The sequence below is a fragment of the Pseudonaja textilis genome, chromosome 1 (assembly GCF_049901715.1).
Source record: "Pseudonaja textilis isolate UNSWEBS1 chromosome 1, rPseTex1.2, whole genome shotgun sequence".
In the NCBI taxonomy this organism is placed as follows: domain Eukaryota; kingdom Metazoa; phylum Chordata; class Lepidosauria; order Squamata; family Elapidae; genus Pseudonaja; species Pseudonaja textilis.
The window spans coordinates 60,236,834-60,264,226 of record NC_141990.1 but is presented as its reverse complement, the minus strand read 5'-3'; the positions used below and the strand labels follow the sequence as shown (position 1 = coordinate 60,264,226).

At 39.1% G+C, this 27,393-nt stretch overlaps 1 protein-coding gene and 1 long non-coding RNA gene across 16 annotated transcripts in view; one reads left to right on the top strand and one right to left on the bottom strand.

The window, feature by feature from the left end:
• The window catches only part of SLC29A1 (solute carrier family 29 member 1 (Augustine blood group)), an 82,392-nt gene that overhangs the window by 6,000 nt on the left and 48,999 nt on the right, over positions 1 to 27,393 (top strand). For 3 of the 14 annotated variants that reach the window (XM_087935413.1, XM_087935436.1, XM_087935450.1), the window contains one exon: positions 22,128 to 22,189. The exons of 1 other annotated variant lie outside the window; for it this stretch is intronic. The gene's annotated coding sequence lies outside the window, so the exon portion shown is untranslated. Of the gene's footprint in view, positions 1 to 12,133; positions 12,153 to 18,069; positions 18,269 to 22,127; positions 22,230 to 27,393 lie in introns of those variants that run through there. 10 more of the 14 variants (XM_087935443.1, XM_087935418.1, XM_026695571.2 and 7 more) reach the window with 10 other exon arrangements.
• On the bottom strand, positions 8,324 to 18,084 carry LOC113433171 (uncharacterized). 2 transcript variants are annotated; one of them, XR_015743965.1, is made up of 4 exons: positions 17,840 to 18,065; positions 17,498 to 17,660; positions 8,545 to 11,997; positions 8,324 to 8,502 (listed from the first exon to the last, which is right to left on the bottom strand). It is a non-coding gene; the product is annotated as an uncharacterized LOC113433171 (long non-coding RNA). The 2 variants fall into 2 exon arrangements; XR_015743964.1 differs by having other exon boundaries at positions 8,324 to 11,997; positions 17,840 to 18,084.

Genomic DNA, 27,393 nt, shown 5'->3' with positions numbered 1-27,393 from the left:
TACATCTGTCACATTAAAAATGCAGTTCAGTCATAACTTTTGGAGGCTTCTAGGTCAAAAGGCAGAACTCTGATTTCATAGCATTGGCAAGAGGAAGAACCACATCACTACATCCACTCCCTCTGCTCCAACTGAGATAATCTCAAAACTTCTTGCTGGTCATTTCTGTCTAGGCTGGTTGTTTCATGGAATCTCTCACCTAATCTGGTTCCTTTCCTGCTTGTACAGTAACAGTCCTTATTCCATTGCCTCATTTCCAAAGATCAATGGATTTAATGGCACTGTGCAAAACTGTAGTTACTTGTTGCAGGGTAAGAAAGGGGACAATAATTTTCCAGAGGCACAGAGGCATTTCTTTTCTATCTATGCTGATAATTTAATATATACAGTGGCTTTAGCTTAACAAACCACACATACATAGTTTTGAGCAGTTTTGAATTTCAAATAGAGGTTTTCTTTCAGAGCTGGAGAGTTTTCTGTCCTGGTAGGATGTAAGAATAACTTCTTTTCTGGACTTTTTGATTCCATTACCTTCATCAAGGTGTCTTCTTGCTGTCTTCTGGTCTTTTTTTCCAAAAAGTGGAGACCTTTCTATCAGCCAACTGGCGCGACAGATCTCTCTGGTTCTGCTTGTTGAATATTCCCATGTCCATAGCACAACTCACCCTGCCACATTACCAAATCTTTCTTCAGAGCTAAAATGAAATGTCATGACTCAAATCAAATATTGGAATAACTTAATGAAAATAAATATTTATGTGAATTTTTTTGCAGATTTTATCTTCCCACTTTTTAAAGAAAGAAAAGCCTTGAATATAAAACTCTTGCCATTGAATTTGACCCTTTGAGTAACCCAGCTTGATATGTTTCCAGCAGTAGTTCCAGGGCTCTTTTATTTCTTTCTTTTTTAAATCTTTTCCTTTTTAAGAAGAGATTGGACAACCATTTGTCTGAAATGATACAGGGTTTCCTGCTTGAGCAGGGCGTTGGACTAGAAGACCCTTCCAAATCTATTATTCTGTTGTGTTGTGGTATAATGCTAAAGAACTTTAGCATTATGTTTGTTGTGGGGCTGTAGGTCCTGTAGAACAGGGGTCGCCAACCTTTTGAACCTCAGGGACCACCAATCTCATAATTTTAAATCCCAGGGACCAGTAAACGGTTCTGTGGGCGTGGCCTAATTTGTGGGTGTGGCTTGGTGGTCATGTACTGGCTGGGCATGGCTTGTATGTAAACATTATAAATATTTATATAAATATTGAATTTTTTATAAAAATAGAGCAACTTTTACCCAAAATCAGGCAAAGCAGGCAGGCAGATTGAGTTGCTCACAGAATCACAGATTCATTCAGAGATCTATCTATCTGCCATCGGCTAGCTCAGACTGTCACATAAATTTTGCTTGCAAGCAAACTCATAAAATTTGCTAGCAAGCAAACTCACAAAATTAATTCACAACACACCATATATGCAAATATTTAATTTTTTTTTTTTAAAAAGCAACTTTTACCCAAAATCAGGCAAAGCAGGCAGGCAGATGGAGTTGCTCACAGAATCATTCAGTGATCTATCTATGTGCCATTGCCAGCCCGGTCTGTCACATAAAATTTGTTTGCTGTGAGTCTGCATTGAATAATAGAACCTTCAATCCTAATGGAGGTTCGGCTATGCTTAAAAGCAGAGCCGAAGATCTAAAGACTAGCTAGAAAGCAAGAAATGCAACCATTTCCTGCTTTCTAGCTAATCTAAATCTCCTGGCACAGCAGAACAGCTGATAGTTGGAAAAAGGAAAAATAGCAACTTAGCAGGCAAGGTTGCCAGTTAAGGAATGGTGGGCAGGGAGCGTTTCTGCGGGCCATGTGGGCAGCGCAGACTTGTGTTTTTGTGCAGCCTGGATTAATTGCTTTGTGGGGGTGCTCTGGGGGTGAGATTTCTCTGTGGCCCACCAGAATTTTCTCATGGCCCACCAGTGGGCCATAGCCCACCAATTGGTGACTGCTGCTGTAGAAAGTGTAGCACCCACCCCCTCCTAGAAGAATGAAATATTCTAGGAAATATTAAAAAGGCAGAATATTTCCCCTAAAAGAGAAATAAAAATCTTAAGGGAAACAGAAATTCAGCCTCAGCTCCCTGTCCCCAGCAGATATTTTGGTGCCAGCCTATTTACAAGACAAAAAAACTTCACCCTCAGGACATAATAGGATTAGCTCTCTACCCATCTATCAGCAGAGCTCACCACATGGCATCTGGAGATATTACATCAGCCCAAGGTTCAACCAAACTTGATTCAGACAAACATGACCACATGAGAATCTGACAACAACCAATAGAATACATTTCTTGAACTGGAATAGGAAGCTCAAGGGCAAGGCCCAAGAGAGGATATAAATACTCTCTCTCAAACCCATGTGTTCAGCTGCATCAGGACTTCATTTGGTCTTGTGGTCCTGCCTATCAATAAACCATCTTTCCAATCAGCCTCCATGTTTCCAGTGTCTCTCCCCACTTGGAACTGAACCCAGATGGATATTTCTTCCAACAGTCCTATGATTCCTAATCATTGACCATACTGGCTGAGATTGTGAGAGATTCCAAAGACATGGAGGTTTCTTTTTGCCCTTGGATTTAGATAATTGTTCGTTGTAACATTTTAGTACAGCAGGTACTAAGTCTTATCATTTTATTGTCTTCAAATATCAGTTAAAAAAAAATAAGGCATGTTTCTACAACTTGTCCTCCAGCCCTCTGGCAAACACTGTACTAAGCATTTTTAAAGGAGCCATTAGAACATAATTTTATTTGTTTACAAGTAGCATATCATTGAGTTCAGAAGGATTTAATCTCAGGGAGGTGCAATTAAGATTACAGCTTTTGTTTTACTGTATTGCACCCTTTGTTTTATTGTAATTAACTCTTCTCCAAAGGTATTCATGTATACTGGCGATTAAATATTAAACAGCAGAATATGCCTGGGGTTGTACATGATATATTCATGTGTAACAGACTTTATTCTAAAATGCATAGATTTGAGGACAAATAAAATATAAATGAAGTAAAGGAATTTCATGATATCTCTTCAATAACTATTTACAGATGTTGCATTTATTCTATTTTATTTTTAATGGGCAGCAAATGTCTCATGATTTAGCCAAAGGTCTTCTCTTCTTTTTAAATAATGGATTATTTAAACTATCCATTGTCACATTTTCTATGTAAATATGATTGTATTATAGGACTACATCTGAATTATTTTCCCCAATGCTCTTAGGATTTTGTTGCTGCTTTTATAAATCACACTACTAGCTTTGGTAGAAGATGATCAAATAAAAGCAAGGAAATCGTATCCAGGGGTTACCCAGCCAAATCCTGAAGAAGCAACAGTATTCTTATTTTCTTTGGATGGTGTCCATGGTAAGGGTGAATGGGGCGGCCCCCAAATGATATAGAAGGTTGTGACCAATGGGCAGGATGATATTCATGATAAGATGTTACGCTATTTGAAGAAGTCAGAAGTCATTTGGATGCCTGAGATATAACATCCAAAGAACACTCACAGTGACACTAAAACTATGCAACAGTAAATCTGAAGGATAAACCACCTGTTGCCCATAAATGTTCTCAAGGTCTGTCATGTAAGGCAAGCAAATTTAGTTTTCCGAAAAGAGTTTTCATCAAGAAATAGAGTGCTAAAGAGGATCTGAGCTGATAAGTGTCAGAATAGATCTGCATTATGCTGCTTCTTGATGTCATTGTTGGCAAGTGATTTTGCATATGCATGTGATGCTCCAGTCTTGACTTGAGCTTAAGCAATGTAAGGGGGAAAGATCATTGATGTAACTGTCCAAACTGGGCTGTGGAACATGGTTTCTAAATATCATCTTTCTCCTACCATTCCTTGAATGCTATAGGTGACTTTTATCCAGATTCTAAGCCTGTATTCCCTATTACTAGAATTGTGAATAGTGAATATTTTGATAAGACGGTTATAAGGATTGCAACTTAACTGTGCATCTATAAAAGATCCTGAATGCTGAAAGTTCTGTCTTGATGATGAAGATGATGGTGATCCAAGATGAAGATGGCAAACCGAGATGAAGAGACACACTTTCCTTCAACAACTTTTCCAAGATGTTCTGTGTACTGATTAAGCATCATTTCCCCAATCATCAACATGCAGACCCCAGTTTTATCTGTGTATGTTTTCAGTCTTTCAGTAATGTAGCGATCACAGACTTTTATCTTTGGGGAAATGGGGGAAAAGATCTCTGGAGCGCAACTTTGGGCCAAGAGTCAGATTGCAAAACCACCTGCTTAGAATGTGGAGTCTCTGAGGCACCATTTCAGGAAAGAGCTTGTTGGCTTTACTTTCCTATGCAAGATAGCACAATGTAGCCTGCTGCCAAGGGAAAATAGAAGAATGTGCCCTTTTCATCGTTGCAGTTAATTGGGCTGTAGATAGAGGAATTCTAGGATCTCTACCAGTCTGGCAAGCTAGTCAACAGAAAGGTGTCGTGGCTGAGTTTTCAGATGACTTCTAATAATTAGATGGTCTTTCTTTCGTTAGGACTCTGGTCAACTCTGCTGGTCACGCCATCATCATCCCTTCCCTGTCAAACTCCTGCCCAGTTCATTCATCTGAACTTTGGCTGTTCTGAATTAGTTTCTATGATCTAAGCAGTAAACACACCCTGAATGTTCTAAGATTTTACTCTAGAGACATCAGCAGTACAAAAGATTTCTGCCCCCAGCCCCCGCAAATATTTTGAACTTCTGACTTGGCTATATGAGGTCAAGAAAAGTATTTCAATTCAGCATCACTGAACTGCCCTATCCTGAGTCCAGGGTTTTGTTTTTGTTTTGGGTAGCTTGAGCTGTGAAATTGAGTTACTTTTCAGAGCCATTTTTGGAAATATGGTGCATTGTGAAGGTATCTTTTATCAGAATGCCCTTTAGTAGACCATGGAGAAACCAAATGGAATTTCTGGGTGAGAAATATGTCCCCTCACCCTACCATTGCTATGTTGGGCACTAGATTGCAACTAGTTCCTGAAAGAGTTAATCAAGTCTAGACCACAGAATATGAGGATGTGATGAAAATGGCCCCAACTCCAGTTGATTCCCAAATAAAGTCATACAGCAGACAAGGTACATTTCTGCCAAGTAGTCACTAGTCCAGTCTGTTGCAGTTCTACACTTATAGGAATTATATAAGCCAGGCAGGAAATCTGCATATTTCCTTATGCTAGGCTGTGGAGGCTTGCAGCACTAACATGGGAACTGGTCATGCCAGTATCCAAACCATGTACTTGGGGTCATAGTTGCTTTCACTGGCAAAGAGGGCCCGGCAACAAAACAACATTTCAAACTCGCCCAGATCTTGCCAAGCCACAGGAAATAAGTCATTTATTTCACAAAGCAACACAGGCTAGAGAAGGTTGCCACCTTGTGTGACTTATCATAAATTATTACTAGCTTCCATTTATTTTGTTTTTGCGTATTAAACCATAAATAAATGCTTTGGCTACAAGTGGGAGGTTTGCATTTCCATCTCTCTCAAATATTTTGATGGACTTTCTTCTTAGGAATACCAAAAAAAATACATCAAATTTGAAGTTATGCCTTAAAGCAGTCTTCTCCCAATCTGGTCCCAAAATATGTTGCAGTTCCCAAATTATCTGAAAAGCATTAGACTGGAAATAACTGCTAAATATTGATCTGTTACACTGTAAATTATGATCATAGGAGTTCTCTGAATATCCAATTAGCCTGTTTACTAGCATCTCATCATTTCTGAATAAAGGAGGGGCCTAGAGTATAGCTTGTGTAAATTGCTTCATGGTTTTTTTTTTTAATCTATAGTGTAGATTGTAGACCAGATTTATCAAACTTGTGGCCCATGGGCCAGATAAGTCACATGCTGGCCTTCCAACTCTGATTGTCTGTTATGCCCCCCCCCCCCCAGTTTAGCGAAGGGGGAAAAAGTCCCAAAACATCATGTGATGATACGAGTTTGACACCCCTGCTCTAGACCAAGGATTACAATACAGAAATCCCTTTGAGAGACGGATAACAGAACTGGAAAAGTAGTAATGTCTTGTTTTACAACTTCTTATATACAACTTTTATCTTGTTTGCTTTTCTCTATTAAATTAATGCTTTGACGGTGGTTGTAATCTTGTTAGCTTTGGAATTTTTCAATTCCATCAACACGATGATTGGGGAAAGACTGCTTTAAGGCATAACTGAATTTGATATGTTTTTTCGGTCTTCCTAAGAGGAAAGTTCATTTTAAGACTCCCATTCTATTACTGAATTGAAAAATACAATATATTTTCTGTCTTTGTTTCTCGCTTTTTCTTGGCTGCTTTTCTCTCCATAGGATGAACTGTCTTCTTGCATGGTATCAGTGAACTCAATAAGTTGATGGCAACAGCATAAAGGTCTTTCATTAGTCATGCAGTGTGCTTGCTTGACTATTACAAGCTGGGAAAACTACTGCTGACTCCATATTAGAAACCCATCCCCCTTCGGCAGGTGTTCATTTTTCTATAACATCGTGGGAAAGAGCCATGGATGGATATTGGAACAGCATATTTGAATACTAGTGTTATGCAATCTTGTTCTAATTTTATACAAATATCAATGCACGTGTGTCATGGATGGAAGCATTATAATATCAGATTGGCTTCTGGATTATTTTAATGACAACCAGTTGGAACACGATCTTGCTCAGCATAATAGTAATACACAAACATTCTTTATAGTATGTGTCAAGACTGCTGATTTTTTGGCTCCCAGTGCTCTTATACAACTAGCTGTTTTGATGCAACAGGTGTTGATTACGCTTGGATGTAATAATAATTTCAATGGCAAAGAGGCTGTTATTCAGTAACTATTTGCCAATAATGTGGGACAGTAAGAGTCATTAAGCAGAAGGAAAATACAGAGTATATGTTAATGAGGAAATAAGGGGAAAGAGCTGAGAAAGGAGAATGTGCGGTGGAAAAAACATTGGTTGTTTTTTTTTCCTCAATGCTCAACAACATCAGTCAAACATTTTGCAGCTACATTTGCACAGCATGGGAAGTTTGGTTAGTTTTTATTTGGGTTAGGTTCTTTTGTGTTGTACGTCAAACTCATATGTTTAGTTAGTAGGGCAACATCTTGCAAGCGATTCTACACAACAGTGAATTAAGGAATTGAGCTGAGTGTTTTGAGCAAACACAACCATTGGGTTATAGTACAGGAAAAAGTCTGAATCAGGTGCTGAGCGGTTGGTTTTTTTTATTATTGTTAGTGTTTCAACCTAAAATTTTCTTATTTTCCTGCATTAATTTGGTACAAAATAAATTTAAAAATCAATGGAAGCCTATTTCCCTCCCCTTCCTGAGAGGAGATCACACCTCAGAAAATCACTAATAAAGGGCCCTTGCAACTGTTTTTAACCCCAGCTGTCTCTTTCCAGCTTATGGCATTCCTTGCATTGGCAGCTGCCTCGTTCTGCCTAATGAGCCAACCTGGGTGGTTTTCCACGCTTAAAGCTCTAATTAAAAACTGTGGCTTAGAGTCAAGCAACTGTACACAATGAGTACAGATTTGGAAAAGGAAGCTGGTAGCTCAACCTGAGCACTCCTTTATACCTTCCTAAGAAAATAGCAAAATAAGCCACTTCTTGGTGCTCGGGATGACTGTTTACTTGTCCTAAATTAAGAGATTAGGGGTACCAAAGCTGTTCAAGTCTTGATGTTTAGAATTTTGAGTCCTTAAAGCTATTGGTTTCCTAATAATAATACCACCCAGCAAGGAGCTGTTGTAAAATCCAGTCTGGGTTAGTTATTTATGTCCGTCCTCTACTCACACACAGCTCAGGTAGAGAATCATGCAGTGCAATTGTGTGGAATGTGCACAGCTGAGAATCTTCCCCAAAGCTGGGTTGAAGCCAGAGCTACAGACAGTACAAGTTTGTTTCTGCTTATTGAGGCAGAAGGGTAATGCTATTAATTCCAGGACAATTAATAGTTCCCCCAGATAGCCACGTTGCTGGGGGGAAAATATCACCACCTCAGACTGGTGGCAGATGGCCAAATGGTGGGCATATATTTCCAAGCCATCCTGAGTCATTGGGCATAATGACCCCTTTTGATGCTAGTGTATTTGAAATCTTATGGGCTGCTGCAACTGCCTCAGTTCTGGCTTGGATGATTACATCTGGTCTACCATTTATCATCCAGGGGCCACACAAATTTCTCCAGCAGAGGGCAGTCATTCCATGTACTGTATTGCATTGATATCACACATCATCCAAAATTTAATCTGTAAGATCTTATTATCCCCAATTTTTATTTTCTTTTATTTTAAAGCATTCTTCATTATATACATGCATCTTCAAACTTTGCATCTTCAATCTTGTGATTGGGTTGTGGATTGTCCATCTATTCATCTCACAGCAATACAAAACAAATAATTGGGAGCTTACAACCACTATAGGTACAACTACAACAACTCAAAAATTTCTGTGCAGCAGGATTCATTTTTAATACCAACCTCTTGTATTTTCAGTTAACCTTTATTAATGCAGTACATTTTGATGACATCTTCACCAACGTGGAGGTATTGAACTGAACTCTAAAATATAAAACTAGGATTAAGTACAATTTAATTTGAAATTGATTTGGGATAATGACCTTATTAGGGCAATCAGGAAGAAAAAAAATATGTCTCTAATTTAGATTTCTCCCTCCCCAATGATTAATATGATTCTCATTGAGGGAAGCTTACTCAGCGAAGCAAAATGATTATTATCAAGTATTTATGTTGATTGCAAGCAGGTTCTAGATTGGATTTGATATGATGCATATATTGAACTGACCTACGCCTATCTTGACTGGAATCAAGTCTTAAGATTTTTAAATAATTACCACAAAGTAAATATATTTGGAATTGCTGTTTAATTGTTTCTTTATGCCTTGCTTTTTTTGCAATGGTTGATTTCTCCAGGGGTTGAACATTAATTCTCCCAGACCTAATTAGCTGTAGTCCAGGAACGTAGTTTGATTTTTTTTTTAGAAGGGTGTGTTGCTTTGGTACTTATTTTAGTAACTTGCATAATTTTATTAACTTTCTTACTAGCACCTTAGGGACTTGCATGTTTTTAAATTTAGCCCAAATATTCTTTTCTACACAGAGACTACTCTTATCTGTATCTGGCCAGCCATCTAACCCAATACTTCTTTGGTAGTTATCAGTTGAGTTTAAGAATATGGAACCACTGGGAAAACTAACTCTGGAGGAGCAGGCAGTCACTGATTTTTAAACTATAGTAATCTTGTAACCATATCATCCATATATGTATGCTTCAGGCTCTTAACAGTTGCGGTCACTCAATCATACACAAACAAACCTCTGTGGATTGAACCAGGACTAAAACTACCTCTATTTCCTTCTAGAGTCTTAAAATGGAATTGAAATGTAGGCATAGTTGTGTGATTTTTTTTTGCTTTTGTTTGGTCCCAAATCTCTTTGGTTAAGGCTAGAAAATACCTTTTCTCTGAAACTTCAAACAGCTATTGACAGTATCTATTGTGCCATTTTAGATTGTTCTAATAGCAGTAATATTTAACTGAATTTATATGTTGCAATAGCTACAAATAAACACGTTATGGTAATACCATTATGTTAAAGCCAGTTGCTATTTTCCTCCTGTTTCTTCTGTCTTTGATGGAGAGATTCTGCTCTTAAGAGATTTGTGGATTCCTGTGAATCTGCAACTAAGGGAGGTGTGTTTAAATATTTACCAAAGAACTGATCTTGTTGGTACTTTAAGGCAAGTATTTTACATGTATTTCCCTGATATATTTATTTTATTTGGGACAGTCAATTAAGCAAAGACCTACAAGGACAGACAAGACAAAAAATCTGTTTCAGCTCAGAAATGGTCTGTTTGTCCACAGTTGGTTTTACCACTGCAAAACAAATACATCCTACTTGCCTACTTCCTAATGTCATTAAGATGAACTCACTGGCTAAGGTCTCTGTGGATTCAAAAGCTCTACGCCATCAACACATTAGCAAACATTAACATGACACAAACCATTAAATGGCCCCATTAAGGTTAGATGCTGCCCTGACACTTCATAGTGAAGCTTTTATCTTTTTTTTTTTACATATTGCACTCACCCCTGCACTAAAGAACATTGGGGAGGGGGGAATTTTTTGGAAAATGCACTTTGCTACATTCTCAGGACCCCAGTTTACATATGTTTTGGGGAGAAGAAAAGTCAAGACACCTCCTAAGATCAGGGACTTTGAAATTTGAGAGAAATTTAACTTTCTGATCCTTCCCCTTTGTAATTTTCCTTCCCTGGATTGTTCCTTCCTGCTTTGTGCTGGCACTGCTAAAAGATTCTTTAGATATAAAGTTGTAGGAAGCAATCAGAGTTCCTTGTTCTTATCACTGTGCCACCAAGCTTAACTCTTGAGGCCCACAAGCAGAAAAAACCTGCCATTCCACACCTGGAATGGTCTTTTCTTTCTTCCTCTGGAACAGGTTACGTTGGCATCACAAACCTCAGCCTTTGTTCTCCTATTTTCCTGCATTCTCTCAAGCAAGGATATCTTCTCATCTTTAGCTTCCTCTTTATTCCTGACACATGGTTTGGGGCATCTGAAGAGCTGCTTATTCCCACACAAAGCCACTTGCACACTTCATTTTCAGAGGCCCTTTTCTAGAAATTTACACTCTGTGACAGGAAGGTTGCAATCAGCAAGAGAGCCTTCTTGACTTTAGGAGAAGAGACATAGTTAAGTGTTACGAGGAAGTCAGGTGGCACCTTTTCAGATTAACAAATTTTACTAAATATGACTTACAGCTGAAGAAAACTTGCCCCTTTGGGTAAAATGAATTATCCTGGTCCTCCAAGAAATGTGGTTTGATCTTTGCTTAATCACTGTGGACGGTTTGCAAAACAGGCCCTACAAACAATTCCTACAGATGGCTCAATGAGGCAGTGCCAGGTGGTCACTTAGATTTTTATATTGACGCTGCTGGAGCTCTTTACAGAACAGCAAGTCATCCAGAGGATGTTGGAGTTGCTTATTTAGGCTTTTATTAATAGTCTTTTTCTTCTCGGAATGAGTTGCCTCAGAAGAGACTTCTTAAAATACAAGTGCTAGAATTGCTTTATATATAGACTCAAGCTGCTTTTTCTGGCTTGATTTCACCAAAGCAGCAATAAGGCAATATATATAGAAATTCTGTATCTTAATTGTACCTCCTGCCAAATCAAATGTTAAGTAGTGGTTTTAGCATCTTCTTACTAGGTAAGGTATGCAAAAGTAATCTAACAAGGCAAAATCAATGACATGAGATATTTAAACAGGAGGCTAGTAGCAAAACAAAAGCCCAGGGCTAGTCCAGGGTTTTAATGGATTAGTAGTGACTAGGCACGGAGCATAATCAAGGCACAAGTGAAGGATAACTAAGGCAGAGTTCTAGATATCTACTTTTCATAAGTCATTTTCCCCAGTGTTCCCAAATAGTTAAGAAATAAATCTTCCATCTCACTCTATTCATTGGTCCTATGTCAAGGAGCAGCAATACTTTCATGAGTCAGATTTTGAGTTTCAAAACAGGAGGAATTAGAACCTCAGTCTGGATTCCATAATAAAAACTAACTTTTTTAGGAGCAGGGAGTCTCTGCAAAGGCTGTGCTACCATCATTTGATTCTCACACTCTCAGCCCTACAAGATAAATTAGAACAAAAAACCAACACCAGATAGCCTACAACTAATTAAAACAGAAGTAAGAAAACGTTGCTTCTCCTTCCTCTTATCTTCATGTGAATTAGGGAGGCACCTCTCTTAGGCGGTTTTCTTTCTTTTTCTTTGTATGGACCTAAACTACATTTATCTGTTCATTCATCTGCTTTGGTAGTGGATCTTCTGTCTTTCACACCGCCTGTAGTCTCTGCAACTTCTTCCTTCCTTCATCAAGATATCTGGAGGAGTCATGAAATTGGTCATATTAAAAAATACAGTGATGGAGGACAGAATTAGCAGAAATATCTGTTCAATGATTGGCTTACGCTTTGGATTTTCTTTTTATTTCCAGGAAGACATTCACTGCTGGTTGTCTCAAGGAAGCTCTTTAAAGGTACTCTTCAATGTACAACCATAATTGAGCTTGGAATTACAGTCACAAGTCACTGCGGTTGTAAGTCGAGGCATCACATGACTGGACCTGGTTTTCCAAAATTTATGGGGGGAATATGGTAGTTGTTAAGCAAATGCCATGATCATTAAGTAAGTTAGTTTTCCCCAATGGATATTTTTTCCCTCCTGGAAACCAGAAATAAAAAAAACTTGATGCAAAATCCATGCAAATCTTAGTTGTGACCATGGGATATTGCAAATGGCCATAAAGGTGAGCCAGTTGCCAAGAGCCCAAATTACTGTCATGTGACTGTAGATCCATTGTAGCTCTGAACTGTCACTAAGTGACTGGTCATAAATTGAGGACTACCCTTAATCCCAGATTCTTGTATCAGGTTTTCCCAAAACACTGTTGAGCTGGTCAGATTATTCAAAGCTCTTTTTTTATTGGTATGAATTAAATATTTCAGGAGAGGGAGGGATCCATAGTACATATACCATTTTTTCTTAAGATATTTTTATTTTATTCAAAAAAAGTTAAAATACAAAACTTCAAGAAAAAACAGGAACAAATAGACAAACAAAAATATTTTAAAAGTGCATTTTAAAGAAAGATACACATATACATATATTACCCCCCTAGATGAATACCAATAAATATATTGCAACAATATTACTTTGCCACCCCTTGTGAAACAGACCCCCCAAAATTGTTAATTACCATTTAAAATGTGTTTAAATATCATTTTATAAGGTATGGAGACTACTATGTCACTGATCAATTTGGCAGTAATCAATGAATGTCAAGGATTTGACTTTTAATGGATTATTTCCTTCAATTGGAAGTCTTTGTGGATTTCGCAAATGAGATAATAACACTCTTCAAAATATTAACACTATATATGTATCAAACAACATGGCAAATGTAATCTTTTTTGGCAAATGCTTAGACAAATATTAGTATGCCCATGGCTGATTGATGTAATCTGAAATATAAAAAGCCATTTCATAAGTAATAACAAAAGAGGACTATGTAGTTCCTTAACATATTTTTGTAGTATTAGTAACTACATTCATTGTGTTACATAATCCTTAACATTGTGCTGTTCAGAAGCTATTTCTTCTGTGACTTAGAACAATTTGGTCTGACATTTCTTTGGTCCATAGCATAGTTTCTACTTAAAAAGTAACTCTTGTATGGATCATCTAGGAGATTCAGTATTAACACTGTTAGATGCCATCAGAATAAGATGTTGGAATATAAATCCATGGCCTCCAGGATAAAGAATATAAAATTAACTATACTCCTGGTTCTGTTTAGCTTTTTTCCCTGTATTCCTCTTCACATGGAACACTCATGAATGAAAGTATATTTTCATTTCTCTTGATATTTGGTCCAACTGTTGTGGATTTGTCAGATAATATTAGAATCAAAGAAGAATAGAAGAATAGAATAACAGTTGGAAGGGACCTTGGAGGTCTTCTAGTCCAACCCTCCGCTTAGGCAGGAAACCCTATACCATTTCAGACAAATGGTTATCCAATCTCTTCTTTAAAACTTCCAGCATTTGCAACTTCTAGAGGCAAATTCTTCTACTGATTAATTCTGTCAGGAAATTTCTCTTTAGTTCTAGGTTGCTTTTCTCCTTGATTAGCTTCTACCCATTTCTTCTTGTTCGACTCTCAGGTGCTTTGGATAATATTTTGACTCCCTCTTCTTTGTGGCAGCCCCTGAGATATTGGAACACTGCTATCAAGTCACCCCTAGTCCTTCTTTTCATTAAACTAAGTCTAGCAACCATTCTTTATATGTTTAGCCTCCAGTCCACGAATCACCTTTGTTGCTCTTCTCTGCACCCTTTCTAGAGGCTCAACATCTTTTTTACATTGTGGCGACCAAAACTGGATGCAATATTCCAAGTGTGGCCTTACTAAGACACTATAAAGTGGTATTAACACTTCACGTGATCTTGATTCTACTCCTCTGTTTCTGCAACCTAGAAATGTGTTGGCTTTTTTTGGCAGCTGCAGCACACTGCTGGCTCATATTTAAATGATTATCCACTAGGACTCCAGGATCCCTCTCACAGTGACTACTATTGAGCAAAGTATCACATATACTGTACCTGTGCATTTGGTTTTTCTTGCCTAAGTGTAGAACCTTATTTTTTTCACCATTGAACTTCATTTTGTTAAATAGTGGCCAATGTTCAAGTCTGTCATGATCCTTCTGTATCTTAAAGTCTATCTTCTGGAGTGTTGGCTATTTCTGATAGCTTGGCGTCATCTGCAAATTTAATGAGTTCCCCATCTATCTCCTTGTCCAAATCATTGGTGAAGATGTTGAAGAGTATTGGGCCTAAAACAGAACTTTGAGGTACCCCACTGTATACTTCCCTCCATGTAGATGCAGTTCCATTGAGGACTACATGTTGAATCACAAACCTGTAGTTGGGCTTGTGAGAAGTTAGGCATCCCATATTAATTATAGTAATAGGCAAGAAATCACCATAGTGTGTATATTAATTTAGCCCTTTCTGACTTGGCCTAACTTTTCAGAGGAGTGGTTAACTTTTGCTTCCCACTTTTAAAGATTTTCCTGAAACTCCATGCTATTTATGGTAGTGAAGATATAACATTTTGCACATATTCAGTGAAACTTTCATTAGTTGCCGGACTAAACCCTAAGAAATCTGGTTCTGAAGTTAGGGCTTGGTGGTGTCTCACACAGCTGTAGCTTGGAGCCAGAGTTTCGGTAAGAAAAGAAAAACAGAAGGCAATTGGTTTTTCAGTGACTCTGAAGATACTGTTAATACTCTGCAAATCTCAAAAAGTAAATACATCCTGGCACTTCCCCTTGCTTGTTCAACAAGCACACCATGCAGAGTGTGTGGTTTACCAAGATAAAGACAAATACAAGGCCTTTGTATATAGGAAAAGGGACTGTAGTCTGTTTAAGATTCAGATCCATCCCTATGTTAAGTAGGAAATCATGGTGACCGATTTTGCTGTCTAGGCTGCTGAGAGAAAGGAAGCCATTTCTCAGTAGCCTGAAGGGTAGCCAAATGTGGAGAACTTTGAGGAGAAGGGAAAGCATTAGGGACCCAGGCATGGGGTGGACCTAGTTACCAGCATGAGTAAAATTCATGCCAGGAAGAAGAATGAGTAGTCAAAGTAAATTCAGTGTCTATCACAAGATAAAAAGAGTGGTTTATGGCGATGATGGAAAAGATAGTCTTCCTGTTCCAGATAATGTATGTCTTTTAAGAAGACTTAATGCACCCAAATGAATAGGCTTAATTTCCAAGAAAACAAATGTAGGTCTTGAGAAAAAATTAAGTTGCAAGATTGGGTCTTCTTAGCTGCATGTTAGAGCAGTTTTAAGTTTCTCATTTTTATATGGCACACTCCTGCAGTAGGCTTTACAGTGGCTCATGGTCACCTAGATCAGTTTTCAAACTTATTCAGGCTTCAGATCCTGTTCTTAAAAAAAAAAAAAAAAACACCCTCCCAGAACTTCTGTCCAAGAATAAGAACTCTAGTGTGAAAAATCGACTGCATTTGTGTGAAGTTTTTATTGGCCATTAATCTTTCATGGAAACTCCTAAAATTCTCAGAATTCAGTTTGCAAAAAAGGAAAAGGAAAAAAAATATCCTGATATAGATCATGGCTTTCGCAAGCCAATGTTCTTGATTTATAATCTACACTAAATCATGAACTAGTCATACTGGCCTGGGTTTACATAACACCAGCAAGAGGTTCTCAAACTCTGTATTGTGTTTTCCTGGGGATTTAGAGTGGGTTGCAAAACTTTTTAAATTTTGCCTTAAAGCATGTTGGTTAAGCGTGATGAAGGCATCAACAATAGTCAAACTTACAGATCAGGTTCTACCTGCTTCCATTTTTTTAATGAACCACTAACAGTACTACACTTTTTAAGCGATCATGTTCTAGAACATTAGTTTGAAATCAACTTTTATACTCACTTACCTATACCAGCAACTGTATAAAATCTGTCATTATGTTGAGTCATACGATGTGGTGTTCCAATAGAAACCCCATGACTTACCTATATCAACAGTGGAGTGTAAATACAAAAGACTGAATTTTGATTTGAGGAATTACATGGCATATCTATGCATATTAGCAACATATTAACATGTTGTATTTGTTTTATAATGTGGGTGAGTTGCTCCTATTATTTGATAGTGTGTGGTATGCCAGATAGTCCTCGACTTATAAGCATTCATTTAGTGACTGTTTAAAGTTACAACACTGAAAAAAGTGGCTTATGACTAGTTTTCACAAGACCATTGCAGCATCCCCATGGTCCTCTGATCAAAAGTAGGGTGCTTCGCAACTGGCATGTATTTATGACAGTTGCACTGTCCCAGAGTCATGCGATCAGCATTTGTAACCTTCCCAGCCAGCTTTTGACAAGGAAAACCAAGGAGGGAAGCCAGATTCACTTAACTGGCACAGTCGAAGACTACCTGTATTGAATTATGGGAAAGCAGTGACATAACAGTATTTCACATTTTGACCAACCCTAACCACAATCATGGGAGGTTTGCAACAAATCGATCAGTTGCAATGACAAAGTTTGAGAATTCCTCCGCCAGGCTGAACTACTTGCTCATTTGTAGTTCAGCCTGTGAGCTAAGCAAGATCAAGGGAGGTATTAATATAACTCTATAAAGCCTTAGTAAGACCACACCTAGTGTACTGCATCCAGTTTTGGTCACCACATTATAAAAAGATGTTGAGACTCTAGAAAAAGTGCAGAAAAGAGCAACCAGGATGATTAGAGGACTGGAGACTAAAACATACAAAGAATGTTTACAGGAACTGGGCATGGCTACTCTAGTAAAGAGAAGGACCAGGGGAGACATGATAGCGGTCTTCCAATATTTGAGGGGCTGCCACAGAGAGGAAGGGGTCAAGCTATTTTCTAAAGTGCCTATAGGCCAAACAAGAAATAATGGATGGAAACTGAACAAGGAGAGATTTAACCTGGAAATAAGGAAAAAACTTCTGACAGTGAGAACAATCAACCAATGGAACACCCCGCGCTCAGAAGTCGTGGGAGCGCCATCACTTGAGACCTTCAAGAAGAGATTGGACTCCCATCTGTCAGAAATGATGTAGGGTCTCCAGCTTGGGTGGGGGGGGGTGTTATCTGCTAGGGGAAAGGCACCCAGAGCACATTGTTTGATCCACAATAACAGTGTGGCCAACTGCTTTTGGCTCATGGCCTGATGCACTCATAACCACAGCGTGAGATGATGTAGAACAAAGCCCCCCCCCTCAAGAGAAAAGGCTCATACAAGTAGTGTTCGACTTACAAGTTCTTTTAGTAACCATTCAAAGTTATAATGGCCCTGGAAGAAGTGACTTATGACGGTTTGATCTTTGAAGCATCCCCATGATGAAATTCAGAGGCTGAGCAACTGATTCATATTTATGATGGTTGCGGTGTCCCAGGGTCACGTGATCCCATTTTACAACCTGTTGACAAGCAAAGTCAAAGTGGAAGCCAGGTTCACTTCACCGGGTTACCAACTGCAAGCGATTCACTTAACAACTGTGGCAAGAAAGGTTGCAAAATGGGGCAAGACTCAGGGAACAAACACCTCACTTAACCACGGAAATGTTGGGCTCGATTGTGGCCGTGAGTCAAGGATTACCTGTACAAAACACACCGGCTTTCTGCGGTAGAGAGACCTCCTTTCGTTTGGGTCCGTCCGAGCCCCTTTAAAAAAATGGCTTAACCTCGGAGCAGCTGAGCCCTGAACGGAGGCAGAAGAACCTCCTCCTGCAAATAGTCGCCTCCGTTCCTCTCTGGGCTTGATTGCGGGGTTCTCGGATCCTTCGCTTACCCCCGCCTCACGAGCGCCCAGCCGCCCCAGGCATGAAGCCTCCGGCTAGAAGAAAGGAGGAGAGGGCGGGCAATGGGAGGGTCTCTGGGGGCGGGGCCTCCTGGAGTGATCCCGCCCTTTGCAATATCAAAGACACGAGGGGGCTGCTGGCTGAAAAAGCAACGCGGCGGGATCGGAGCGGCCGGGTAGGTAGAGATCAACGCTGTTAGCCCCGCTCTTGGTTTCTTTCCATTGAAGGTGCTTTTGGGGGTGGGGGGTGGGGAGGAAAGACCGCCAGCGCAGAGCGGCGGGGCGGCGGTAAAATCGTTCCCTCGGCGTCCAGAAATGCTTTCCCTCCATGGCAAAAGAGCGGCGCTTTCGGGGTCGGTGGATGGGCGCCCGAACGGAGCGCGGGCATCTGTTGCTTTTTGGGCTTTTCGCCCGGGAGTGGGCGGCGATGGGCTTTCCGGGCAGGCTCAGTCCGCGCCTCTGAGAATAGCGGTCCCAGCACCACGAGCTTCCTATCTCCTCCCGCGCCTTCGAGAGGTGTAATTCTCCGCGTCGGCGGCTGGATGATTTAGCGGCTGCTAATGCCGAGGATTTGCCCCGAGAATTGGGGGGTGGGGGTAGTCATGGCCGCCTTTGGTCGAGATTGATAGAGTTGGAAGGGACCTTGTAGGTCATCTAGTCGAACCCCCACCCCCAAGCAGGAGACCCTACACCATTTCTGACAGGTGGCAGTCCAGTCTCTTCTTGAAAGTTTCCAGTGATGAAGCTCCTACAACTTCCGAAGGCAAAGCTGTTCCATTGATTGATAGGTTCTCACTGTCAGAAAATTCCTCCTTGTTTCCAGGGTGAATCTCCTTGTTCAGTTTCCATCCATTATTCCTTGTCTGGCCTTAAGGCATTTTGGAGAATAGCTTGAAACACCACCCCACGTGGCAGCCCCTCAAATATTGGAATACTTTCCGCTTCTTTTCCACACTCGGCTTTTTGGGGTGGGGGGTGGGTGGGCTTCAGCAGCGACGTTGAAATTGGCGGGAAAGAAAGAGGCGCTTCGTATGTCTTGCCGGAAAACGGGGGTGATTCGGATGTGTAGAAGGAGAACTGGCAAACTGACTCTTCACTCATGTTCTCTTTATCTGAATGAATTTGGCGCAGGAAGCGTAATTGATACATTTAATGGCGGTTTGGGGCGGGAAAGCACCGGGTAATATCTATTAATCTGCAGGTCACCAGTTTTGTGGTAGACAAGAAAAGCCTAGTTCCCACTTTTTGAGTGTGTGTGTGTGAGAGATATTCAAGTCACCCATGACACATATTGGTTTCTCTGCTTTGGGTGTCAATAGCAGAACATATGAATGAGCTCCAGGGAAAAGTATGGGGGTGGGGGAACAAAGGGAAAGAGCTCAGTGCTGTTTCTGCCTGTGAGAAGTGTCACATTCAGCCCTTGGCATCTGCAGGTAGTGCTAGGGACAGGGGAATCGGGTGAGCTCCTACTAGTTGTAATACAATTTGGTTTGGATCCAGAGCATCTTGTAATGTAAACTAAGGCTGGGACAGTAACATTAATTTAAAATTAATTGACACTGTGGCACAGTGGTTAGAGTGCAGCATTGCAAGCAGCCAGCTGCCTACAGTTTGGCAGTTCAGATCCCACCAGGCTCAAGGTTGACTCAGCCTCCCATCCTTCCGAGGTGGGTAAAATGAGGACCCAGATTGTTGGGGGCAATATGCTGACTCTGTAAACCTCTTAGAGAGGGCTGTAAAGCACTATAAAGCAGTCTTAAATGCTATTGCTATTAATATCCTAATAATAAATTTAATCACTATGGAACAGTGCAAAATCACGTGATTCAAGCAGACTTGAAAGACTGCGAACTTCATACAAGTACAAAGTAATATTGGGCGGGGGATCCAATGCTATAAAGACAGTATACTTTATTACTTGGTTGCAGTGAGTTTGCAGTGGATGGGAAATTGAGAAGAAAGAATGGAAAAGGACTTTGCTAAATGCCTGAGGAATGTTTTTTATGGCTTTGAAAAATCTTTAATTTTTTTTCTATTTAATTGCCAATTTAGAAGATTACAGGTAGTCCTCAAATTACAGCAGTTCATTTAGTGACTGCTCAAAGTTACAATGGCACTGAAAAAAGGGGCTTATGACTGTTTCTCACACTTACGACTCTTCTAGCATCCCTGTGGTCACAGAATCAAAATTCAGAAGCTTTGCAACTGACTCATATTTATGATGGTTGCAGTGTCCCAAGGTCATGTGATCCCCTTTTTTGCAACCTTCTGACCAACAAAATCAGTGGGGAAGCTAGCTCCACTTAACAACTGTGTCACTAACTGAACAACTGCGGTGATTCACTTAACAACTGTGAGAAGAAAGATTGTAAAATGGGACAAAGTTCACTTAGCAAATGTTTCACTTAGCAACATAAATTTTGGGCTCAGTTGTGGTCCTAAGTTGAGGATTACATGTGTTGATTTAGAACTCATAGAGAACTGTGCAAAAATAGATTTAATGGTTTTGCATACTTAGTGGGAATTGATATGTGTATAGGAGTACATGGATTAAAATTATGAATAAAAAGTCTCCAATCCAGGGTTTTTTCTAACTAATCTTTTAATCCAGGGGTCCCCAAACTTGGCAACTTTAAGACTTGTGGACTTCAACTCCCAGAATTCTCCAGCTGGCTGGAGAATTCTGGGAGTTGAAGTCCACAAGTCTTAAAGTTGCCAAGTTTGGAGACCTGCTTTAATCCTAGGGTTCTGGAAGAATTTGGGATTCTATGGGAGGCTAATGGCAGGAAAAAAACTGTTACTTGAATGCAGTCAACTTTCTATCTCTATAGCATGGCCTCTTGATCAGAAATTCTGGGAAATCATTTTTTAAAACAAATGAGTTCTGTGACATGAAAATGTTTGAAAATCTCTACTTTGTTCAACTGGACATCTTCAAAATATGTTGAAGCTACAATTCCCAGAATTCCGACCTAGAAGTCTTGTAAATAAAAGTTAAATAATAGATGAAAATTAGAAACAATGTAAATTACATCTTTAGGGGGAAAAGGGTAATGTTTACTTATTGACTATATGTGGAAATATTGACAGAACTTGCATTGTTAACAGAAATTGATTCCATCTTACTGTCAGTAATAATTCTTTATCCTTTGAAATACAACTTACTTCCATGCACATACAATCCTGTCAGTCTGCTTCCTTCAGGACTATGTGGTGTATTTTGATAGGCAGTATAAAAAAAATTATATAAACTCTAAATCCTTCCCAACTCTGAAAGAAATCAAACGATGGGTATTGAATTCTGAGCCTTCTCCAAATATAATAAAGCTGCACCCCTGTGTAAAGAATGTTATATTTAACTCAGCAGCAGGGTCCCTTTTCCTTGGAAACAATCTTCAGAGAATTCTTAACTTTAATGATGTGCTATTAAAAATTGGAGTTTTTAAGGTATTTCTTTTCTATCATTATTGAGGAAAGGAGGGTACAAATGGAGAAATAAATCAGTACTGCTTTCCCCAGTTACTACCAGAACATCTGAAGGCACAAAAGAGACAATGTTTTATCTTATAATCTTGAGTTATTTAAGTGTCTCTTTTCTTGTAAAAAGCTTGCACATGAGAGAATGAATAACAGTACATGGAAAACTACATTTATTTACCGTCTTTACAGAGCACCCTGGACAGTGTAATACATTGTGGTTTGTTACTTTTCATAGCAATTCACTTTGGTAAGGCTGAGAAAGTGTTTGAGCTAAGATAGTTTTTTGTCAGTTTTATGGCCAAATGGAGGTCTTTTCCAGATTTTCCCTGGGGTAATGTTTTCTGTTTCCCACTCTAGCTGCCCAGTGTATAAGGAATCAAGCTGGGAGAAAATGTAATTATTTTAAATGTTGTTATATAAAATTGCAATGGGACCATATAGATTTTTTCCTGTTTTATTTTTCTTTTTTTTAAAAAAAAATCTGCCTGTTTTTATAGTCCTTAATGGATGATTCCCCCCCTTTTTTTAAAAAAAAATTGAGTTTCTTTTATATTTTTACTTTTTTATGCCACTAATGAACCAGTGTCTCCTTCTACTTTCCCTGTAGGAATTCTGCTACCAGTGCACCAAACAGACATCAGCCAGTCTTGGGAACAACAAGTACAGAAGGTTGGTGGGTAGATAAAAAAACAAAATGATGACTGATACAGTGAGTTTCACCCACACAGCTGGAACACATCCTTCCATGAAGTCCTCAATTTATAACCACAGTTTACATTGCTAAACAAGATAAGGATTAAGTGAGTTTTGCCTCATTTTATCCTTTTTTTGGCCACAGTTGTTAAATGGATTACCGCAGTTGTCAAGCTAATCTGGCTTTCTCTATTGATTTAGTTTTTCAGAAGCTTCCTGGGAAGGTTTACAAAGGATGATTGTATGGCCCCAGGATGGTACAACTGTCATAAATACATGCCAGTTTCCAAGTGCTCAAAGTTTGATCAAATAGCCATGGGGATTCTGCAACGGTCATAAATGCGAAGAATGATCATAAGTCAAAATCTTTGAGCACCGTTGTAACTTTGAACTGTCATTAAATGAATGGTTATAAGTCGAGGACTACCTGTACTGATGAGCTTCCTCCTAAATTTATCACATGGCAGTTGATTAACCATCTTAAAACATTCAATAAGATCCTTCTAAGTTCATTATAACCCAAGGAGCAGGAGGTCTGGATAGCCTTGTAATTTCCTTCTCTGTGGTGGCTATAAATCCCTAAGATTGAGGGAAAGTGACAGAAACCAGGTAATCCCAGGAAAATTGTATTGCTGATACTTTCAATTTAACATATAGAAAGTAGCATTGGCTTGTGTCTGGGGCTTCATTTGTCTCTACAAATAAATTTGTTGGGATTTTTCTTAAAGGCAAACTTCCCTCTCCCCAGCAAGGTTGCATGAAAAAGATGCCAGAGAATTTTGGTGACACAGTGTATTGATGCTGTCCTTGTATGTTGTTGATATTTGCTGTCTTCCCCCAACATACTTTTAGCAAGTTAATATGACTCTCAACAAAGAAAAGGTACATTGGCGTATTATGCTGTGCTTTACTAATACTTTTGAAAGGTTGGACAAATATTTGTTTTACACGGTTCTAATATTGTACATAAACCTTTTTGATCCAGTCAAAAAGGAAAAGTTGGTTTCATCCCTTGCTATAATATATAATATTTGTAAAATTATTCACACATAATATCATAGATATCAATCATAGAGATACTTTTATGGTCTCGATAGTTGTAGATATAATTTCATGAAGAAGCTATCTTGACCTCTTTCAAACCATGCTTATTTGAGTGGCTTCTTGTTGTATCCATATAGTTAATATAACATGTGAAGGTAACTTGTACTGATTAACCATACCCCTTCACTCAAGCATGAGCATAGCTAAATTTATAGCTTATTAATATGGACAAGCTCTGTCATGAAATAAACAGGGAGCTAAGTTAACTTGCACAGTCCCAAGGTCTTCATCTGCTTACTTAAAATTAATAGGTGTGGTGGAACAACCTTCTGCAGAGAGACTCATCTGATTTATGGAAGAACAGAAGTAGGAAAATGTTTTGTATTAACTGAAAAGTGGAGTCTATAATATAAGTATTACAGTATTATATAAGTTCATGTATTACATAATGGGAATGGGAAAAAACTTAGCTGCCAAAAAACTGAATAGAAAGCCAACATTTATTCTTTTTTAGTATTATCTAAGTCTGGTGTTCTTAAAATGCAAGCTCTGCGATGGATAGAATTTATCACTTGGACTACATCTGGGATGGTCCTTCAACAATGGGACCTGTGTTCTCAGCAGGTCTCAGGACATTAGGAAAGAGGGAAGGCTTTTCTCCACCAATACGAACGTGGTGTTCCATCCGGCAGTGTCCTATAAAAGTTATTTTGTATTGCAAAAGTTTTGTTAATTATTCCTCATTAGCCTTTAAGATTATAGGTAGTATCTCTACTACATTGAAGTTTCAGGGAGGAGCTACCTTCAAAAAATATATGTAGCAATATATTCTTGTTTCAGCAAGCTTCGCCTTTCATATTTATCGAGTTGGCCTGTATTCCTGGACTTCACAAATAGGAAAGCCATCAAAGCTGAAGCTCTCTGTAATCAACCCTTGAGGCCCTTCTTGTTCGTTACTATTTATTACACTGTAGCAACTTTCATGCCACTTCAATCTGGTTGCCTCTTAACAAAAGTCATGGCGCAGTCAGCATTAGCCAAAAACAACATAATGACAACTAATTTAATACATTGAATCAGTACTCTTGGCAACACATCTCAACCAAGGGAATAACTTCATCTTTAATCATTCCCAGAAGGCTCTAAAAACATAGATCTTTACAAACCTCAGGACAGAAGAGGTTCCTCCTAACTCCAAGACAAGCTATTTCCCAGAAAAGGAGTCCCTACGGAAAATTGTCCACTTCCTTCCCTAAGATTCCCTAAGGACCCCTGTAGGCACTTTTTATTTGCTCATTTGAAAAGGCAGATTCTGTTTGGATTAGACCAGGAGTCTCCAACCTTGGTAACTTTAAGCCTGGAGGACTTCAATTCTGGCTGGGGAATTCTGGGAGTTGAAGTCCTCCAGGCTTAAAGTTGCCAAGGTTGGAGACCTCTGGATTAGGCAGTTTTGAAGATTCTGTGATGCTTGCTTAGGTGATCAGTTTGTCAACGGGCCAAGAGATCGTTGTCCTAACTTCTTAAAAAGGTATTTTAGCAGTTGTGTAGCTTAACTATCTTTAAACAATGTTATGCTGTATTTTTATTGTCCTAAGAAGGCTTGCATGAAATAAAATACGTCTTTTGAAAAAAACTGGAAAATGCCTTGCAAGGGTATGAATATTTTAAATAAATAAATATGCTTCTATTTAAAACATGCTTCCAATTATTTTGGGAGGTGACAGTTGATTCACTTCCAGCAATGATTCTAAAAGCAGATGATATCCATGTCAGAAATTCATTTGTATTTGCTTAGAATTATTAGAAACCACAATAGTTATTAGTCTTCTTGTTTCCTGGTTAGTTACATGACATGGAAACTTACTCCCACTTTATTTCATTTCCTGAGAATTTTTTATGATTATTTTGATACTGACTCACCTTTAATCTAACACAGAGACAAAAGACAATACAAATATAGAGCAGATTTTCCAAACAAGAGGCCATCCAGGTTTGTTGGAACTGCAGTACTGCAGTGCACTAATTGGGAATTCTAGAATTCTCAGCACCAAGACATATTTAGTCCAATGAAGAGACAGACTAGGAGTGACTAGATGGAAGTTTTCCAATATTTGAGGTGCTGTCATAGAGAAGAGGAGGTCAACAACCAAGCACCTGAGGGCCGGACAAGAAGTAAAAGGTAGACACTTATCAAAAAGAGATCCAATCTAGAACTAAAAAGAATTTTCCTGACAGTTAGAACAATTAATTAGTGGAACGACTTGCCTTCAGAAGTCGTGGGTCCTCCATCACTGGAGGATTTTAAGAAGAGTTTGGACAGCTATTTGTTTGAAAGGGTCTCCTACCTGAGAAAGGGTCTCCTACCTGAGGTCCCTTCCAGCTCTGTTATTCTGCATTTAAGTACTGTCAAGTTGGCATGTGCTGAAAGTCAGGACATTGTTTTAGGAGTTTACTATAGAAGCTGGTTGAGCTGGATTTCGCAAGTTCGTATTAGGACAAGGGCCTACAAAGTTGGCAATTTTAAGACTTGAGGACTTCATCTCCACCAATTTCTCAGACAGCCATGCTGGCTGGGGAATTCTAGGATTTGAAGTCCACGCTATGACATTGCCAAGTTTGAAGACCCCTGCAAGACTTCCACCCTAATGGTGGAAATATTTTTAAATACAGCTTGTTGGGGCAAAGAGCCAGGATCATGCTGAAGATGCCAGAACACTATGGATGTGGCTAGCCTGCAATTGCAAGCATGCTTATTCAGGGAGAGCAAGGCCTCTTTCAATTGACAGTGGAAACAAAATTAAACTTTGAGGTCTTCTGTTTGATCACCACCTATGTACTGCACATAGTGCAACCAGAGATAATGGCAAATGCATGAGTGACCACAGCCTTTTCTAAGAATTCAGTATCATGTATATATTTCTGGAAGAGAGATTAGCCAGGGCTGGCTTTCTTCCATTTTGATACTTGAACACCTCTTACTTACATAGAAACTATTTGAACTAAAGCCCTATTACTTCAAGTGGGATGGGAAGGATTCAGTTGTTAACAATGGTTCCCAAACTGTACAGGATGCCAGAGAACTCCTAGGGAATTATTTTCAAGAAGAGAACTGTGGCGGTTAAATAATTTGTGTTGCAGCTGAGCTTTAGTTATGCTTTTCCTAAAAGTGGTAAGGAATGGCTACTGTTAGGAATATAAGTCACCTAACAGGTATTTGGGTTAGAAATATATAAACCAGGATAAACATTTTAGTACTATGTCTTTAAGAGATTGCAAAAACTGCAGTTGGGTGTGGTTTTTGAAACGGCCATAAAATGGGGCCAGAAACCTGGATTGTTTTAATCTTAGTCTTAGTCTCAGAAGAGAGTGTGTCTGAGTGAGTATCTCTGTTTCCTTCTGTTGGAAAGTATTGCAGTTCCTGCATTTTTCCTAATTGACTGATATTCTGGATTTGATGTAAGTCTGATACTGAACTGTTTTTTGACACTGGACTTTGATATTTGGATTATCCCTGGATTGAAAACTGTCTGATTTAACCTGTGAATGACTTTGGACTGCCTATTTTGAACTTTGCTTAAACCTTTATTGAAAGTAAAACCCTGCATTTACTGTACAGTGTATCTGTGTACTGTGTGTGTATTAGTCAAACACTACTCTCAAATACGTCTCCCTGTATGCGCTCATTCTCCTAACGGGGAATTACCTCAACACTGGTTATGGGCCCAGGCCATACCAGGCTCAGATAACTGAGAGTTGGTGTGAATACACAGTACTGTATACAGACAGCTGTTTACTGTTTAATTGTGGGTTACTATCCTGGTAAAGATGGCACACGTCACTTCAACATGTCTATCACTGATAACCCGGTTGGATGGAACAAACTATGTTTCCTGGTCTATGAAGTGCAGTCTACTTCTGTGTAAAGAAGGTTTATGGAATGTAGTTCAAGACCCACCAGATGTAAATGCTTGGGATCCAGAAAATGAGGATGATGCCAAGAAGATTGCTGACTTTAAACAGAACAACGAACGAGTTCTTTGTATAATTGGACTAACACTGAGTGACCAGCAGCTAGTCCATATTCGTGGAGAAGAGTCTGCTGCTAGGTGTTGGGAGAATTTGAAGAGGATTTATGT